The sequence below is a fragment of the Zingiber officinale genome, chromosome 1B (assembly GCF_018446385.1).
Source record: "Zingiber officinale cultivar Zhangliang chromosome 1B, Zo_v1.1, whole genome shotgun sequence".
NCBI classification, from domain to species: Eukaryota; Viridiplantae; Streptophyta; class Magnoliopsida; order Zingiberales; family Zingiberaceae; genus Zingiber; species Zingiber officinale.
In genome coordinates this window covers 80,888,796-80,897,743 of record NC_055986.1, presented here as the reverse complement: position 1 = coordinate 80,897,743, position 8,948 = coordinate 80,888,796, and the positions used below count along the sequence as shown (strand labels likewise).

Below are 8,948 nucleotides of genomic sequence, written 5' to 3'. Positions count from 1 at the left end.
TTCATCTTGTACTGTTGGTACTAAAGTAGACGTGTCCTCTCTTATTTCTTCTAGAACAATTTTACTCATGGGCTTATGGTTTATTACATAATCTTCTTTTAAAAATCAAGCATTGGTGCTAACAATGATCTTCTGATTTTTAGGATTATAAAACAAACCACCCTTCGTTCCCTTAGGATATCCCATAAACAGACATACTTCTGTACGTGATTCCAACTTGTTAGTATCTCCCTTCAGCACATGTGCTGGACTACCCCATATCCGGATATGATTCAGACTAGGCTTACGCCCATTCCACAATTCCATGGGAGTAGAAGGAACTATTTTAGAATGTACCATATTCAGAATGTACATTGTTGTTTCCAGAGCATATCCCCAAAATGAATTTGGTAATTCTGAATAACTCATCATGGATCTAACCATTTCCATAAGAGTCATATTCCTTCGTTCTGCCACACCATTACAAGAAAAAGCCTCATAGACATCGGTGGAACAACAACAGTTTTAAGCAAAAACTGATGTTTTTGAGTATTTTACACCGGTTTTTCCAAAAATCGGTGTCTATAAGCGCAGATTTTCGCTCATAGACATCGATTTTTTAGCCGATGTCTATGAGCGCCTTTTTTTTGTTAATAGACATCGGTTTTAACAGCGGTTTTTAAAACCCGATGTTAATGAACCAAAAAAAAATAATTTAATTTTTCCACCAGCCAAAATTTATAACACTTCACAAAGTTCCCTCCAAACCTAAACCAATATCGCGCCCCTTCTCTCAGCCTAAACCTAAACCTCCGACCATCTCTCTCAGCCTCATCTCCCTCTTCCCCTTCCTGGATCGACGCCCCTTAGGATCAAAACCACCTGCTTCGATCCTAAGCAAAATCGCAGTATAAATCGTTCCATTCTGCCTCCTCGTCCGATCCTCTCTTCCTCCTCCTCCTCCTCCTTTCTCTCTTCGCTCTTCCCGGCTAAGGTAGGGGCCGACAAGATCCGAACAGCTAGAGGACACCCACGACCACCATGGCACGGTTGGTCGGCAACATGAGGGAATCCAAAGGAAGAGAGAACAACACCGAGATCTCTGATCTTGTGTAAAGGGGTCTCCTTCTTCTGAAGCAGAGAGATCGAGTGCAGTACAAGAATAACGAAGTATGTCTGCCTGTTAAAACCCTAAAATTACAGGCATAAAGGCTCTCCGTGCTCCATTTTCTCCTTCTCGGCCTCTTCGCTCGCTGGGTACACGGTCAAAACCTCTCGTTTCCTCTTTTCATTCTTCTTAATCGTCTGATTGCTAAAGGTTGAGGATGGGGTTTGGGGTTAACCTCTCTATAAAGCGCCGAAGCCTTTTCTTTTCCCCCGACTTTCTCCTTCTCGCGACTTCGGACTTCACGCGACCGAGACCGGCGATTTCTTCTTCTCTCGGTGGCGCCGGCGAAGAGCGGACCTTGGAGCGTTGAGAGGTTAGTTACAGCCGAACCTTCTTTCTCCCCGATCCCTTCCTCCCTTCTCTGATCTCGGTGAACAACGGCGACGGATCTCGATCGGTGGATTTCGCCGGCTGTCGGGAGGGAACCAAGGGCATCGGCGTTGGATCAGGCCAGCATCGATTGTTTGGAGGAGGTAACAACCATTGTTCCTTCCCGATCTCTGTCCCTGTTCGTCGGCAAGAACAAGTCGTTGCCCTAACTTCGATCTTGGAGGTAAGGGTTTGGTTTTGGTTGTGAATTCGAACCTTGATCCTTTCTAGTGTTGATTCAGGTGGTTCTTTCTGGGAAGCAGAGACTGGTATTTTGGTCCCGGCCACCACAACTCTGTTGGATCGATCTCTTCTTCGTATCAGTGATCGTCTCCGGTGATTGAAGGGTGCAGAGGTAATGAGGTCGATCTGTTGTTGTTGTTAACAGGTTGTTTTGATGACTTCTTGTTATTCTTTCTTCTTGATCCGGCTAGTGAAGATGCACTATGTAATGTTCTGTTTGTAGGGGATTGAGGTACGGTTTAGTTCTTGTTCCTTACCCTTGTGCGATCATTAGTTGCAGTAGATGTTACCTAATGAATCCTGTGTGTTTTGAGCTGGATCCACGGCAGAGTCAATAAGAATTTGTTTGTTCTGGTGTTGGAGGTTAAGGGTATGATGTGTTACTAGTTAACAAGGATAAGAGTTGTTATATTGGGTAATTGAATGTTGTAAATAAAGATTAACCTGAATCTGAAATGGTTTCAATGACATTTAGGTTTCATGTTAGGTGATTATGGAAGATTGTAACCTTGAAGATCTAATGGGAATTTAGATATTGGATGGTTTAGGTTAGAATATAAATTTAATATGGTTATGTTAAAAGAAGGGAGCCGTACCTATGGTTAGCGTTTCTTTTGTATGTTCATTTCCTCCAGGTTTTTGTAATTTAATTTCCACCCTCTAGGGTTTTTTTTTTAATTCCGTTTTCGATGCCTAATTCCACCCTGCTTCTTTCTGACATACATTTACACATTGTTTCAGAGGATGCGATGTGCTTATTTTAGATACTGGATTGGGAAGTGCAGAGAATCAAGCAAGGGTCAAGGAGTTGCTTCATGTGGAGGAATCAAAACTAGAGGAGGATGAGGGTAAGTGTTTTTACTCATAATATTATTTTAGTTTCTGTTCAAATCAGTTGGCACTCGATTCTGTGCTTTAGGAAATACCACTCCAACAGTGAGATGGGTTCGAGATGATAAATATGATTGCATCCGATTAAAGCATTGTAAGGTGAGCTATATTCACTGTGTATCCCCCCTTCAGAGTACATATGTATCTGTATAGTAATTAATTTCAATATAGGCACATCAAACTACCTTAATTGTTTCTGGACATAGACTTAATCCTTTGGATTACTTTATTTTAATTGGTAGAGTATTTGCCACTACCTTTCTATTATTCATTCTTTTGCTTTGCAGGTTGTGAAAAAATTGATTGGCATCGGAAAGGAGACTATTTCACTACTGTCGTTCCTAGTGATATCCTAATTATGAATTTTAGTTGTACTTATTTTTAGTCATTCCTAGTGCCTATTTTATATCTCAGTTTTGTTTCTTTCTTTTTTCTAATACACACTGACAAATTGGAAATATATAAAAATCATGACATTATACCTAGTTACCTAGCCTTTGAGGCTGGAATCAGGATGAAACCTAAAGTGCCCTGAAAAGTTTAGGCATACCAAATTCTCTCAGTTTAATGACAGAGGTCAGTTGTGTTGCAAACTTTGTTGTTTTCCTTGTTTTTCATTTACCGCGTCTAGATTAAGAAACTATGGCTTTCTAACTCAAATAAAAATTGCAATTCCTGCCTATCTTAGACCTAACATTAACTTATTAATTGAACAGGTGTTTTAGATTGTAAATTTCATCCGAGGCAGCCATGGCTATTCACAGCTGGAGCAGATTCTGTCATTAAACTGTATTGCCACTAATGATAGATTCTCCAGGAAACTTTGAAGAATCTCCTCGAGTCAAGATACGTGAGTACTTGCTGATCCTACATGACTACGGTAGCAAGTTCATGTTCTTTGCTTGATAATTTATTCTTTTTTGACCAATTCATTTCCGCAAACCCCTTACATATAAGCACCAACTAGTATCCTTATTGTCAAGAATTAATTTTATCAACAACTTATAAGTTTGGTATGCATATTTCTTATGATGTTGAACCTTGACTTTGAGACACATGATGGCTTTGTTTTATTTTTTTTGTTGAATTTTCTATCCTGTAAGTTTCAACTCCACTAGTATCATGTTTCCATAGATGATGCTGTCTTAGATGTTGGAGTCCTGACTCATTCTTTATACTGATGTTTCTGTGTGGAATTTTCCCAGTTGTCCTGTTCATTGTTTGATGTTTCTGTGTGTGTTGTAGCTGAATTTGGTTGTAGCTTCTGCAAGCTTTCTTCACTTTCTTCCCTCCACTATCTGTTAACAAGTTTGATCTTTACAATTCAGTTATAAGAACAAACAATATGACCAAAGGTTGACAGCTTTGCTTCATCCTTTTTACATTTCAGTATGTGGATGAAAGCAAATATGTACTGATGTACCTAAATGGATTTACAAAAATATCTTTGAAATGTTTTGTCATATAGATATGGCATCTAGTATAATTTTTTCCAACTTGATTGTTGCATTATCATATAATGAGATTAGGTGCACAGCTTGCAGTCAGTTTATTGTTTTTGCTAAAGATCATTGCTAGTAGGCCAACAAAAGACAGGTCTAAAATGAAGCCTAAGAAAACATGCTTAAGATGATATTTTAAGATTTTCTAAACATTGGATCATTGCGGAAGGTTGTGATTGGCACGGCAAGTGTTCTAAAATGAAGCCAAAGAAAATGGGGGAGCAAATAAGGTTCGGCTTGAGGAATTTATGCAATAAAGCAGTTTTATATTTGATTCCTTCTTTAATTATATTGCGTGTGTTCCTAAGCTGCAACCTATTAATAATTTTAGTTTTATAATGTTCTTTGCCACTACCTTTCTATTATTCATTCTTTTGCTTTGCAAGTTGTGACAAAAATTGATTGACATCGGAAAGGAGACTATTTCACTACTGTCGTTCCTAGTGATATCCTAATTATGAATTTTAGTTGTACTTATTTTTAGTCATTCCTAGTGCCTATTTTATTCCTAGTCACCTTATTTCAATGACAAGAACAAGGGTTCTCATGGCCAATATGTGTTTATTAATGGGATTTTCAATGTCTTGCTTACCACGCTAATCCTACTTCTGATTGGATTTGCAGCTTCAAGATATCAAACTCTACACCTTCTATATGGAGCTAGATTTGCAAAAGCCATATCCAACTCGAGGAAGTGACTTATTGACATGGGAGGTAGGTGTACCTCTTTAGTTCCTCTTTTAACCAAATATCCCTATAAAGATTCATTTGTGTGCTCTTAACATATCTATTCCTACAACGTTGTTATCTAGGATTAGCATTTATTTTGTTAAATGTGATTTATGCACCTATAATTATTCTGGTGAAGTTAGCATTCTATTAAACTAGATTATGACCTTTGCAGAGAACTTATTGGTAACCAAGGACTTTGTGAAGATAGCAAATTTTGGCCTTGCTCGTGAAGTTCATTCGAAGCCACCATTCACAGAATAGGTTTCAACACACTGGTAAGCATGTTTATGACAAGCACTTGTGATCTTATATTTTTATTTGATACATGTACACATTTGTTTTAGTTATTTGACATATGGTGGATTTATGTGTTTTACAGTTTACAAATCTCAAGTACTCGAGTGCGGTTCGAGTGGGGTGAATGCATGCTAGATTACATTTGAAGTGCGGTTCTACCTTGATGTGTTAAAAGAATGTTCTACCTTGATTTTGATATCTATTAGCTAGCTTTTGATGTAAAAAGAATGTTTGGGTATTTTATGGATATTGTTGTAAGAAGATTATTTATATAATTTGTGAATATTTGTGTATTTTATGGATATTATTGAATGAAGAATATTTGTACAATTTGTGAATATTTGTGTATTTTTTTTTGTTATTATCGGTTTTAAAATCAAATCTGTGTTGTTAAAAAATATACATATTACATCGGTTTTCCACCGATGTAAAACCGGTGTTATAAAGTAATATTACATCGGTCATTTACCGCTGCCAAAACTGGTATTATTAACATACAATATTACATCGGTTTTACACCGTTGATGAAACGGTGTCGTTAAGTGATACTACACCGGTTAATAATCGATTCGAAAACCGGTGTCGTTAAGTGATACTACACCGGTTTTAACCCGATGTCTAAAATGGCAGACTTTTAACATCGGCTTCATAGACATCGGTCGAAAATCAAATAGACACCGGTGGAAAATCGATGTCTATGAAGGTTTTTGTTGTAGTGCACCATTCTGTTGGGGTGTACCAGGTGTAGACAATTGGGATTGAATCCCGACTTCTGATAAGTAATTCCTAAACTCTCCAAAGAGGTATTCGCCACCACGGTCAGACCGTAGTGTCTTGATACTTTTACCAAGACGTTTCTCCACATCAGCCCTATATTCTTTGAACTTATCAAAGCATTCAGACTTGCGGTGCATCAAGTAAATGTATCCGTATCTTGAATAATCGTCTATAAAAGAGACAAAGTATTCATAACCACCTCTTGCCTAGATTGACATAGGACCACACAAATCAGAATGAACCAGTTCTAACATATCTTTGGCTCTATACCCCTTGGCCTTAAAAGGCCTCTTGGTCATTTTACCTTCCAAGCAAGATTCACAGGTTGGAAAGTTTTCCAACTCTAATGAACCCAAGAGTCCATGTAACGCCCGAAAATTCTCAAAATTATTTTAGAAATATTTTATGATTTTTATGGAATTTTAGGATATTTTTACAGAATTTTTAGAGCAGCGGAAGTAACAAAAACAAATAGGAACGTAAAATAGCCTACGCGAGTATTGAACCCAAGATCTATTGGGTCCTACGACTTATGGTGGACTCTAATAACCAAGTGAACCCAGCAGGGCCGTGCTGAAAGGAAAGGGGAACAATTATATTTATATTTGAGTTGGGCGAATTAATTCCTTAATATAAATAGGGAATCAAGTGAAGAGTTATTTTATTTTAACGTAACTCTCTCCTCCCTCACCCTAGTCACGCTGCCCTCTCAATTTCTCCCTCACCTCTCGGCGCCAACCTCAAGAAGGCTAGGGTTCCGTCCCAAGAACTATAGGGACATCTTTCGGCGACAATTCCAGCACGAGGGTGTTCCTCTCCGTGAGAAGAGCACGTAGACGCAAGAGGATCGTCAGGGGAATCGTCTTCACCGGAAAACTAGCGATTAGAATCGTAAGAAATCTAGCGCAGGAGGTAAGAAACCCCTCACCTGCAGTATAAGTAGCTTTTCGTACGATTTCATGTTTTTTTTATTAGCTATATGTAGTTCTTCGACACATAGGGTGTATTTAACCCTCCTCTCAGTTTTAGGGATTTAGTTGAGCACCTCTAGATGGGTCAGACACGTCCTTCCCCTTCAGATGGAGGATCTAGACGTTGTCGGGTGCCTAGAGGTGGCCTCCCTAATAGAGGGGAGAGTTGGAGCACACCAAGTGTTTGATAAAATTATTAGCTCAGTAAAATGTTACAGTAGGCATTTTAATAGCTCAGTAAATGTAATAGAAGCATTTAAAATAGCTTATCTAGTCTTGCTATAGCTTATATGGACTACGGTCCAATGAGTGGGCTCCCCAGTCGCCTCTAGGTTCAGACAACCTAGTTCTAGGGTTAGACAACCTAGTAAGAGCAAGACAAGCATTATTAGCTTATGTTCAGTATTTTACTTTTAGTAGAGGCACTGTACTGGATCAGATATCCATTGGGTTGGGCTCCCACAGTCGTCCCTAGGTTTAGATAACCTAGTAAACCCTACTAGATTCGGAATTTGCAACCCCGGGTTTAGTTAGGGATGCGCGCATAGCAAGTACAGTTGCCGGGCCCATCAGCAGCATGATTATGTATTTTCATCTATCTATGAATATAGTTTTTAAAACTTCACAAATAGCTATGTGGATTCAGTACAGCTTTAGCATTAGTTTAGAATTAGTTCAACTCAGTTTTGTATCAGTTTAGTTTTCTATTGATACAATATGATAGCTTATGTTAGCACTTGTTGCCATGACTAGTTTGCTTGTATGCCATGCTATGCTTTTACACGTTCAGTATATATTTCAAATAGCATGTTTTAAAAGCATGATTTCATCGTATGCATGTTTTTGTGAGGTAGATGGTTTCTTACAAAGCGAAAGCTTACAGATACTTCTTTTCCTTATACTGCAGATAAAGGTAAAGGAAAGATGGATTAGCGGAGGCTGGAGGTTAATGCGATGAAGATGTGTGTGGAAGGAACCTGGAATAAAGATCTTGGAGAAATTAACAAACTAAGACTTTAGTTTTATATAATGTTATTTCCCGCATTTCTAGTTATGTTAATGCCTTGAATCATGAAAGACTTGCTTAGATTGTTAGTACTTATGCTCATAATCTTAGTTATGTGTTATTAGAATGTTTCTAGCTGTTATAGAACTCTTGTAGTTGAGATTGGCACGAAACAGTGTTGAAATCAGAGTTTTGCTGCGAAATCAGAAACCCCAATCGATCAGTGGATCGATTAGGGGCCCTCAATCGATCAGCAGATCGATTGGGAGCCTGGTTCTGCGAACAGTAAGCTTCTGGATCGATCAGTCGATCGATCCAGTCGCATTCGGTCACAAACAGAAAGTTCAGGGATTGATCGTTCGATCGATCGGGAAATTGCTCCCGCGAACAGAGAGCACTGGAATCGATCGCTGGATTGATTGGCCAGTCTAGAGCGATCAGCCGATCGATCCAGAATATTACCCCGAGCACAGTAGTAATCTGAATCGATCCATGGATCGATCCAACAGCTTCCAATCGATTGAGTTGAGTCTGAATCGATTAGGAAGCTGGGTTTCGACCAGGAAACCTTGTAATTCAGTTCCTTGACCATAGGGGATGCAGGATATGCCCGTATACCTTAGATCGCATCCCTTAGCACATGTAGAATAAGGAAATAGTATTAGTTAGCAAAATTTAAATTAGTTCAGCTTTTCCGCACCTTTTAAATAGTTAGCACAGCATAATGTGACGGTCCGGCCTTACAGCCTAGCCAGTAGAAGGCGGGTCGTCACAGAGTGGTATCAGAGCCAAGTTCCATACTTCCTACACACACATCAGCATTGAACCTGCAGCTTCCAAGTAAGAACGTCTCTCACTTTATTTATGTTTCTTGCTTTCTTGTTATAGATCATGTTTATAGATAACTAAAGCATGTTAATATCTGATAGCATTTAACATGATAGTAGTAGTTATGTAAACATGATTAGCTTAGTTATGTATGTCCTATATGTTTCTAGAAATGGCACGAGGGC

At 38.8% G+C, this 8,948-nt stretch overlaps 1 long non-coding RNA gene across 2 annotated transcripts; it reads left to right on the top strand.

Moving 5' to 3' along the window:
• Positions 1-1,461: 1,461 nt before the first annotated feature.
• LOC121973783 lies at positions 1,462-2,749 on the top strand. Of its 2 annotated transcripts, none has more exons than XR_006109768.1 (4): positions 1,462-1,620; positions 1,759-1,871; positions 2,501-2,607; positions 2,679-2,749. It is a non-coding gene; the product is annotated as an uncharacterized LOC121973783 (long non-coding RNA). The 2 variants fall into 2 exon arrangements; XR_006109780.1 differs by having other exon boundaries at positions 1,462-1,700; positions 1,780-1,871.
• The last annotated feature ends 6,199 nt before the right edge of the window (positions 2,750-8,948 follow it).